The following is a 10,413-nucleotide window of genomic DNA, read 5'->3' on the forward strand; positions in this document are numbered from 1 at the left end:
GCTTTGGGACTGATACCTGCAACAGATCATTTAAATGGGAAAATTAATTTCTCCTATTTCATAATTTTGCCTGAGGACAATACTGTTCATGTCCTTTGAGAGAAAGTACTCCTACTAATAACAGCTGGCATTTACATAGGCCTTTAATTTAACAGAACACTTTACAAATATAATTTCATTTGATTCTTGAAACCCTATGAATCAGGTACTATAACCCCCCATATTACACAGAGCTTGCTCAAGTAGGACTTACCTTGGACTTAAATGAACTTAGATTCAGTCCTGAAGACAGTTTCAGTCCAGAAAGAGGAGAATTAGGCTTCCCTCTCCCCCAATTCCTGATTCATTATGCCTTCACCCTATAATTTCAGGAAAAAAAATCTATAAAACAAAGGTTGGCTATGGAATCTCCTCAAAGGGATTAACTGAACTCACTGGGCAGAGGTAGAACATGTATAGAACAGCTATTTATTTCCTCTACCATAAAAAATTGCTTAAGACTCAAGACTCATAAGTTCTTAAAACACAAACCAACAATCCATTGCTTTTCTCATACAATTTAGAAAAATAATTTGTGAAACTTTTTATTTTTTAATTAAATTAAATTAATTAATTAATTTTTATTTATTTCAGATCTATATTATTCAAGCAAGTTACTAAGTCCTGATCTTCTGACCAGTCAGACAGGGTTTTGGTTTTCTCCATCTATCTGTTGTATCATCAATCATCTGTTGTATCATAACATATTAATAACAAAACATCATTTATTGCTAGCATTTAAAATATATTTATTAAATTTTAATAATAAATATTAGTATTTATTAATTATTCTATTATATATCATATTATTTATATACTAAAAAGAACCTCCAATGGGCAATCAGCCTTGACCCAGGAACTCTGGGTCTTTTAAACTCACAAAATCACGGTTAAAGCTAGAAACAGCCATCTCTAGAGAACACTATTTAATGACATAGATAAGGAAAGAAACACAAAGTGGAAGAAACAGCTAGGGTATTGAGAGTCCATCTCAGGATGAACTAGGAGAGCGTGTGTTGATTGCTTTTGCCATGGGCTTGCTGAGGGCTCTGGGAAAAAAGAGAGAGATATCACTTCTTTTTCTCCCCTTTTATTGGAAGTCCAAGACAGAGATGGTCAAATGTATCCCCAACGAGCACCAGCTCCATGAAGAGAGCTCAAAACTTTTCCGTTGCCTGTTTATGGATGGTCCTTCCTGGCTCAGTTGCCAGGATACATCCCCCTTGCTCAGTTGCTAGGATACATCCCCCTGACCCAGGGACACAGAAAGCCAATGTTTTCTTTAGGAAGAGACAAGACTATCCTTTGCATGTTCCAGGGGATGTCCCCCTCTCTCTAGATGAGAAATCCAGAGAGATGATTTGACTTGACTTGCTCATGGTCCCACGGTTGGCTTTTCTGAACCCCAGAACCCTTTCCTCAGCCCTGCAAACCTGGTATGGACAAAATTGAGTGAGGAGGGCCCACCAACCCCCTCCACGCTCTTGGGCCTGGGGGAAAAGGGAGGGCTCACTGGGTTCTGTTCCAGAACCCCGGCTCCAGTGATGAGTCTTTCCCCAAAGCAGGCCCAGACTTTCAAGAGGGTATAATGAGAAGATGCAAATTACTGTTCCCAAGGCAGTTTTGGCCCGCAGGCAGTTTCTGAGACTCTGCAATAGAAGTTTTCAAATAGAAAATGATCCCTTTGGATCATCCACGGTATAATGAGATCAAAATTCCAGAACTCTAAGCATAGAGCACAACAGGAAAAAAATATTCCACTTAGGGAGGGCTCATAAATCTCATTTGCATAGAACTTAAGAACCCCAATCAGTCCACTGCTTGCACTGTGCAAATCAAAAAAGACTTCCCCGGGCTTTTGCTTTATTTGGATGTTTAATAGCATATCATATGAGAACAACTATTGCAGTAAATGGGCTTAATAAGGGTTAGCCATGGACTTTTTGTCTTAAAAGTGGAAAAGCAAATTTGGGGGGGAAGATATCCGGGAACTAGGCTGGATTTCTAAGCAGAGAGCCTCAGGCCTAACAACCCAGTTCTCTCCTCTGGATTTGGATGGGCATCAAACAGTTTTCTCTCATAGATTATAAATTCTGCTCCTCCAGGGTATGGCAAGGGATTAATTCTATCCCCCCACAGTGCCTAGAACAATGTTGAACACATATATAATAGGTGCTCTATAAATAGTTAACTCAATGCCCAGAAAGGGCATAAAAGGACTTTTTTAAACACCACATTCAGAACACTTGATAGTTAAAACTGGCAGCTTCTTCTGAATATATCTAAAAGAAATCTTATGCTATTTTCCTTTTCAGAAAAGTCCCTAATGTTGGGGGACTGGGGACAAGGCACTGAATTAACTGGGCAAGAATTGAGAGAATCCCCATAGCACCTAGAGTCCTTGAGCAGGGAAGAAAACAGACTCTAGTTAGCAAGAATAATTAGTTAAAATTGGGAATTACCAGATGGCCAGCTGAGGTAGTTTGTCTATCCGGCCCCCAACATCCCCACCCTTCCCCTGCATTCCCAGCAGTGCACCTATGCCCAAGGGTCCGTGGTCTTCTTTCCCCATCTTTATGGGACAGTATCCCCCTCTCCCCAATTGGGGAATTACTTTATCCTACTTGCCCTGGATGTAACTTGTGATTTGCTTCCATAGTTTTAAAAAAAATCCCAGTTATAACATGTTCCTTCTTTTGAAAGTCTTGTGATAGGATGGCTCAGCGTTTAACCGATGGATAGAGCCACATGGGCAAGACTTGACAAAACAAGTCATAACAGAATGGCAGTAAGAGGTCAATTATCTGTTGTAGCCGTAGACTCCCAGAATCTCTGAAATTCCCTGGCCTTGGGGCTGAGGGAACACAGCAGGGTAAAGGCTTGTCCAAAGCCAAGGTGGTCTCAATTTAACGGAACAAAATGCCCTTCCTAGGATCAACCATTTATTTCTAATCTCATCATGGTGCTGCTGACTCAGACCGTGAATATACCACCTCCTGCAGCCCTTCTCCTCCCTGATTGACTGGAGGGCTGAAGAATGGAGTACCAAGCTCTTCCCAAAGCCTTACTCTATAGAGCAGTGGTCCTCAAACTTTTGTTTTCAGTATCTTTTTCCTATTAAAAATTATTGAGGATCTCTCCAAAGCGTTTTTGTTTATCTGGATTATATTTATAGATATTTACCATATTGGAAATAAAAACTATTTTTGAATTTGTAGATCCTCTAAAAGGGTTTCAGAGATCCCCAGGATTCTCTAGACCATACTTTGAGAACCACTGGTATAGAGAGTCAAAATCGGACTTCACTTTGCATCTGTAGCCTGGTCTGGTACCAAGGAACGAGATTCACCTGCATCAGCTTCTCCTTCCCCCCTCAATATTCCTCCCCTTCCCAGATTCCTTTTGTGTTTTGTTTCCCCCCTTAGATTGTAAGCTCTTCGAGGACAGTCTTTCTTTTTTTATTTATATTCCCAGAGTTTAGCACAGTTTCTGACACATAGTAATCACCTAACAGATTTTTTATATATAGTATAGTATGGCACCCTTCCCTTGGAGGCAGACTGTGTCAAAACTATTCCAATCCATCTCTGATTAGGGTAGGAAGGAATATGGTGCCTTTTGTCCTGGAAAAATGGATATTTGATGCAACAGTGTTTCTACTGGGCTTGTATCCCAAAGAGATCTCAAAGCGGGGAAAGGGACCCACATGTGCAAAAATGTTTGTGGCAGCTCTTTATAGTGGCCAGAAACTGGAAACTGAGCAGATGCCCATGACTTGGAGAATGGCTATTATGTAATTAGATTATATAATGATCAATTCTGATGAATGTGGCTCTTTTTACCAGCGAGGTGATTCAGACCAATTCCAATAGTCCTGTGATAGAGAGAGCCATTAATACCCAGAGAGAGACTGGGGGGACTGAGTGTGGATTGCAACATTGTATTTTGACTTATTTGCTGTTGTTTTCTTGCTTACTTGTTTTTTTCTTTCTAATTTTTTCCCCCTTTTAATCAGATTTTTCCTGTGCAACATGGTAAATGATGAAATAGGTTTAGGAACAATTACACGTTTAACATATTGGATTGCTTGCTATCTGAGGGAGAGGGAGGGAAAAAGGAATATTGAAAACTATCTTTGCATGTATTTTGAAAACTAAAGAACTATAATTTTTAAGGATGCTTATCCCTACCTGGCATATGGAGTAGGGGACTCCTCTAGGTGATCTTGAGAGAGGGTCCTGAGCTGCCTTTTTCACTTTGTGATGCTTTTCTGAGGACAGGTGGCTCAACTTCAATCCTCAAGATAAACATATCCAGTTATAATTAACACCTTTATAAATTCAAGGGAGCTGACCTAGGTCATTTGGGGAGGAGACTCCTGCAGTTCCTCTGATGCTCTAAAAGTTGACCATTGGTCAACTGGTTGGACAACTGGCCAACCCCTGGTGTGCTGCCCATATGATTAGTGGGAAGAAAGTACAGAGAATTGGAATGTAAAATGTCCATTCAGCAGTCGCACAGAAGGCTTCATGTTCCAAGGTGTAAGTCTGAATCTCCCAGGTGAGTGCAACAGTAGTTAGTATCACTGCTTGTTTAAATCTCTGCCAATGCACCTTTGGGAGATCTTTTGGTGTCTTTTGTGTGGAGGAAATAAATACCTGTCCCATGACTTATTTTCATTTTATATTGAATACCTTTCTCCTCCTTGCCTTTGAGACTCTCCAGACTTGAGCCAAACCCAAGTTTTTAGTCATTTCCCTCCAGGGGCACTGGGTCAGGGTGTAAAGAGACAAAGAACCACAAGAAAAAAGAATCAGACTTTCTTTTAGATGGTGGGGGTCCTCTGGGACTGGACCCGGTCAGCCTGCATGCAGCTTCCCTTTGTGGAAAAACAAAAGGGTACCCCAGCTCTTGGCTGCCCAGTAGTAGTTTATAGACAAGGAAAAGATACCGAAGGAAAGGTTGGGTTTCCCTCCTATCCCCAAAACATCTCTGAGTGGTTGTCAAGGAAAGGCAGAAAAACAGTGAAAAGCTTGAGTTTGTTAGTGTGCTGACGGAGCAAAGTTCCCTAACTACAGGACCTTGAACAATATACCTAAAATTCTCTGTATCTCAGTTTCTTTGCTTAAAAAATAAGGGGAAGCAATTAAAGGACTTCAAGGGCCCCTTTTAGCTCTTAACCTGCAAGCCTGTGTTTAGATTAGTGATTCCTAAAGGGCTGATGCTGAGGAAGTATGTGATGACCCAGAATGGGAGGCTTAAAACATATATGGGAAAGCATAGAAGTGTATATGGATTTGGCTCTGGGTGATTTAAGGGGATAAAGGAGCTGGGGCATCTCAGGGAGGTGATACCATGGAATCTGAGCCAGTACTAAAAATAGCCTTACTAAAAAAATCCCCCCAAATTAAAAAATTATCCCCACAGATGTAGCACTCCAAGGAGCATTGGTTGCCTATTCCCAGAGGTCTAGTACTCCGGAGGGGATTGGCTACCTCAGTCTCTACCCAATGAGTTCCCGTTGCCGTTTAACACCTTCTGATTTATTGAGAATAAAAGACAAAATATGTAGAGCAATGGACATTTATTTGTATGATTCAAGTAACATTGTTATTGTTCAGTCATTTTTTTCAGTCATGTCTGACTTGTTGTCCTTCATAAAAATGATATTTTTAAACTCAAAAGCATCATATAAATAAAACATTATATAAATGTATATGATTCAAGTAAATGTGTTATTGTTCAGTCATTTGTTTTAGTCATGTCTGACTTGTAACCCCTTTGGGATTTTCTCGTTAAAGATACTAGAATGGTTTGCCATTTCCTTCTCCAGTTCATTTGACAGATGAGGAAACTGAGGCAAAGAGAGTTAAATGCGCGTTATACAGCTAGTAAGCATCTGAATATGGTCTTCCAGACTCCGGGCCAGGCACTCTATTTACTGAGTTTTGCAAATATTTATAATAGAAGGAAAGCTTTGGAGGGAAAGTTAACATTCAAAACAGGAAAAGCCTTGATTTCTGGAGGAGGAGCTGAACCTTGAGGACATACAAGGCAGAGGTGTACTGAGGGACAGAACCAATGGGGACAGCCCGTGAGCAGTTCTCAGAACCAGATTGTGGATCAGAACTTTGAACTGTGGCAGTGACTCAGGGAGTCTAGGTCCAGCCATAAGAGACTTGGGAGATGGACTGGTTGGTGAGGAAAAGGAGTTGGGGGACTTGATGATTCGTGAATCCCTAATTAGAAACTGAGGGTAAATACAAAAGAAAACTCAGCTCCTTGTTCTTTTCCATCCCTGTGGCTGGTGGGGCAGGAGATGCAGGGAGCTCATGGGAGTAGTAGCAGGTTCTGTTCTCCCACCTGGCCACCATATGCCCGTAAGCACATGGAGCTTCTGTGTTTGCTCTGCCTGATTCTTAGGTAAACAAGGATCTAGAGATAATCAACTAGCTTACAATCTTGTGAAAGTCAAAAGAGAAGGAGAGATATGACTCAGAAGCTCGTAAAGATGGATGTGGAAATCCAGTCATCCATGGATGGTGTTTCAAGGAGAATGACCTTTGTGGAGAGCAGGGCCAGTGATAAGCAATGATCCCCAAAGCTTCAAGATTCTTGAAGACTCCCTGAAGGGGAAAAAAGAACTTTAGAGGCCAGGAATTTAGAGGTTTCTTCTCTACATTTGTACAAATTGCTTCTTATTTTAAATTTAGCACTCTTCCCAGAATTTAGCACTAGGCCAGAAATTGGGAAACCGCATCTTTCTGAATTCCAATTTGGCCTGAGAAACTTATTAGCAGTGTAACCCTGTACAAGTCCCTGAATCCTGCTTGCCTCAGTTTCCTCATCTGTAAAATGAGCTAGAGAAAAAAATGGCAAACCTCTCCAGTATCTCTGTCAAGAAATTCCAAATGGGGTCATGAAGAGTAGGATGTGACTTAAACAACTCAACAATCAGTCATTGAAGAAGAAATGAGAAAAGATGTATAAAGCATTTTGCAACCTTAAAGTGCTATATAATGCTAACTTGTTCTTTTCTCATCCTTCCTATTAGGGAAAACAAGCAGCATACCTGGCACAGCCATGGTCCATCAATTCAATTCATTTATTAAGAGCCGGGTGCATACAGACTTTTAAATCCCTCATAAGAGCGGGATGTCTTAGGCTAGCGTCTAAATCCTGCTTTTATACTAGAGTATAAAGGTAATCTTGAGCTCCCAAATTTTATTTTAATTAATAATAATTTATTATTTATTTATATTATTTTATTATATTATAATATTATATTATTTTTATTTATTACAAATATTATAGTTGTTGTATTATATTATTATTTGATTTTAAATTGTTAATTTTTAAAATTTATTATTATTATTATTATTATTAAAAGCTTTGAGTAGAAAAGTGATAGAATCAGACCTGTTGATTAGAAATTTCATTTTGTCTGATCTTCCGGCATGAGGATGAATTGGAAGGGGAGAGCCAGGCTGGCCATTACAATAGTCCAGAGGAGGGTAAAGAGACTGAGAAGAGAAGCCGTATGAGAAAGTAAAATCTCTCTTCTCTCCTTGGACGTTGCCACCATCTTGGTGCAGGACTTCCTCAAGCAGCCCCTGGATGATTGTGATAAGGGACCCACTGGTCTCCCTATTCCAGTCTGTAATGACCCCGTATTTAAAGTCAGCCGAGTCAGGAATTCAGGTTAAGGGAAAAATCTTCAATATTTATTGAAGTGAAGAGATGAATAAAGATTGCAATAGCAAATATAGGCAAGAAAGATTGCGATAGCAAATAGAGGCAGTTGCGACAGGAAGCCAGCTAAGAGAGAGCGACGCGAGCCGAGCCAACAGTGGAGCCAACCGTGGAGGCAACCGTGGCAATGGCCGTCCCAAAAGTCTCTCCTCCCCTTCCTTTTCCACTCCCCTGCCTCCACCCACCAAAATCGTCATTTCCTATACAACACATCAGGACTTGCACAAAGAGTGGGTGGGGGCCATTCTTTCTCCAAGCATATATATTAATAGAGTATGGTCCAATTACTATTTAGCCTCATGTGCTTGGGACCTCAGTGCATCAACTCAAGCCTCAGCCCATTACACCAGTCCATCCTCCACCCAGCTGTCAAAGTGATCTTCCTAAAGCTTGGATCTGACCGTATTATTTCCATTTCTCCCATTTCAATAAGCTCCAGCAGCTGGCCTTCTCTCCCCCTCCCATACTCTGGACCCTTTCTCTTCTTCCCAATGCCTGGATTTTCTGGCCGCATCAAGTGCTTGGACATGGGCTGCTCCTCATATTCTCCCCCACTTGGGTCTTAATTCCCGAGCTTCTTTCAAGTTTCAATTAAAATCTCACCTTCTTCAAGAAATCTTTCCAGATCCCCCTTAATTGTAACCTTCCCTCTGGTGATTGTTCCCCATTTACCCTCCACCCCGGGCTTGTTTTGTACAGAGTTGTTTACGTAGTGTCTTCCCCGTTGGACTGTGAGAATAGATTCTGCCTTTGACCTTTCTTTGTCCACCCGACTCTTAGCACAGGTCCTGGAACATAGTAGGTTCTTTTTTTTTTATGAGGCGATTGAGGTTAGGTGACTTGCCCAGGGTCACACAGTAGGTTCTTAATAAATACTTAGTTACTGGTTGAGATGCCCTCAGTCTTCCTAATAAAGTAAGAGGGGATCTCACCGGCTGAGGGGGATGACACATGGAGCTTGAAGCTAAAAAATATTTGGGAAATCTATTGCGGAGAATGTGTTCGCGAGGAAGGAAGTATGGGACAAACAGCATCGCCACTTAAAAGTGAGCACCCTGAGGGTGGACCATAACGGAGCAGTGTCACTCTTAAACAAAATAACATAAAGGTGAGCCCCTACTAAAAGGCGGGTGACCCAGTCCTGTGACCCCTGTCCGATGTCTTCCCTCGGGTCTCGAAGCTTGCACTCCCACCGCTGAAAGCCGAAGGTAGTCAAGGTTAGGAATTAATTGGGCAAGAACAGTGGAAGGTCAAGGGGATCTTCAAGTTCAAGGTCAAGGGTGTAGGAAAGACCCTTAGAAAACCTTCCCACCAAGCGGGCTATTTCACTGAGACCATAACTAGAACGTCAGTGACTGACCTGATGATAAAAAACACGAGAAATCCACTAGTCTCCGCTGGACCCTTTGCCAGCCTCCTGCTTCCCGTGTCCTCGTTTTGCGTCGCGGCGCGTCCTCCCCCCAGGGATGAAGTAGGGCACAGATTCTCTCCTTGCAAAGAGCATCCTGAGGGGGAGGACGTGGCAGAGGGCGGGGCAGGGAAGAGAAGCCCAGATAGAGCCCTCGCCTTCCCCAGCGCCGGAGCTTTAGGAAGAGGCTGCAGGTTTGGGACCGTTCACTTCACCAAGTGTTCCCCGGAGTCTGCTGCTTGTGAATGCAAAGAACTACTTTAAAATCTTGGTTCTTATGGAGTGTCCGCAAATATAGCGTCTAATCTGAGCTGCTGGCGGGACAGAGCGTGCTCCCCGCCGCTTCTGCGGCGGCTCTCCCCCGGAAAGCCTCATTCTGCTGCAACATGGCGCGTGTTCGTGTGCAGACACAGACACACGTGCACAGGATATAGACACAGCTACTTCCACAATGTGCGGTCCGCGTGCATGTAACGCACACACGCGTGTAGTGTGCATATGTGCATGCATATAATAGACACGCATGCCCATGGTCCACATGCAAATAAGGCACAGCCGTATGTAGCATGCACATGTGTGCACACAATATACAAACACATGCATATAATTCCGTGCATATAATGCACACATGGATATAGTATGCTCATGTGTACACATATAATATACACACAGCATATGCACAAACACATGCACAAATGCATATAGTCCACATGCATACAATACACCGTGCATTTAGTATGCACATATGCATGCATCTAACTACACAGTATATACACAAACACATGCACAATGCATATAGTCCACAGGCATATAATGCAATATGTATATAGCATGCATATGTGCATGCATATAATACACACGTGACATGTGCATAAACACACAATACATACAGGTTCACATGCAAATAGTGCACACATGCATGCACATAATATACACCCATAACACACACGGTATACTATACACAAACACATGCACAATGCATATAATTCAGCGCATATAATGCACACATATCCATGTACACATATAATATACACACAGCATATGCACAAACACATGCACTATGCATATAGTCCACATGCATACAATACACAGTGCATTTAGTATGCACATATGCATGCATATAACTCTACACAGTATATACACAAACACATGCACAATGTGTTTGTAGTCCACATGCACACAAGACACATATGCATATAGCATGCACCTATGCA

Source organism: Antechinus flavipes, chromosome 6 (genome assembly GCF_016432865.1).
Source record: "Antechinus flavipes isolate AdamAnt ecotype Samford, QLD, Australia chromosome 6, AdamAnt_v2, whole genome shotgun sequence".
Lineage (NCBI taxonomy): Eukaryota > Metazoa > Chordata > Mammalia > Dasyuromorphia > Dasyuridae > Antechinus > Antechinus flavipes.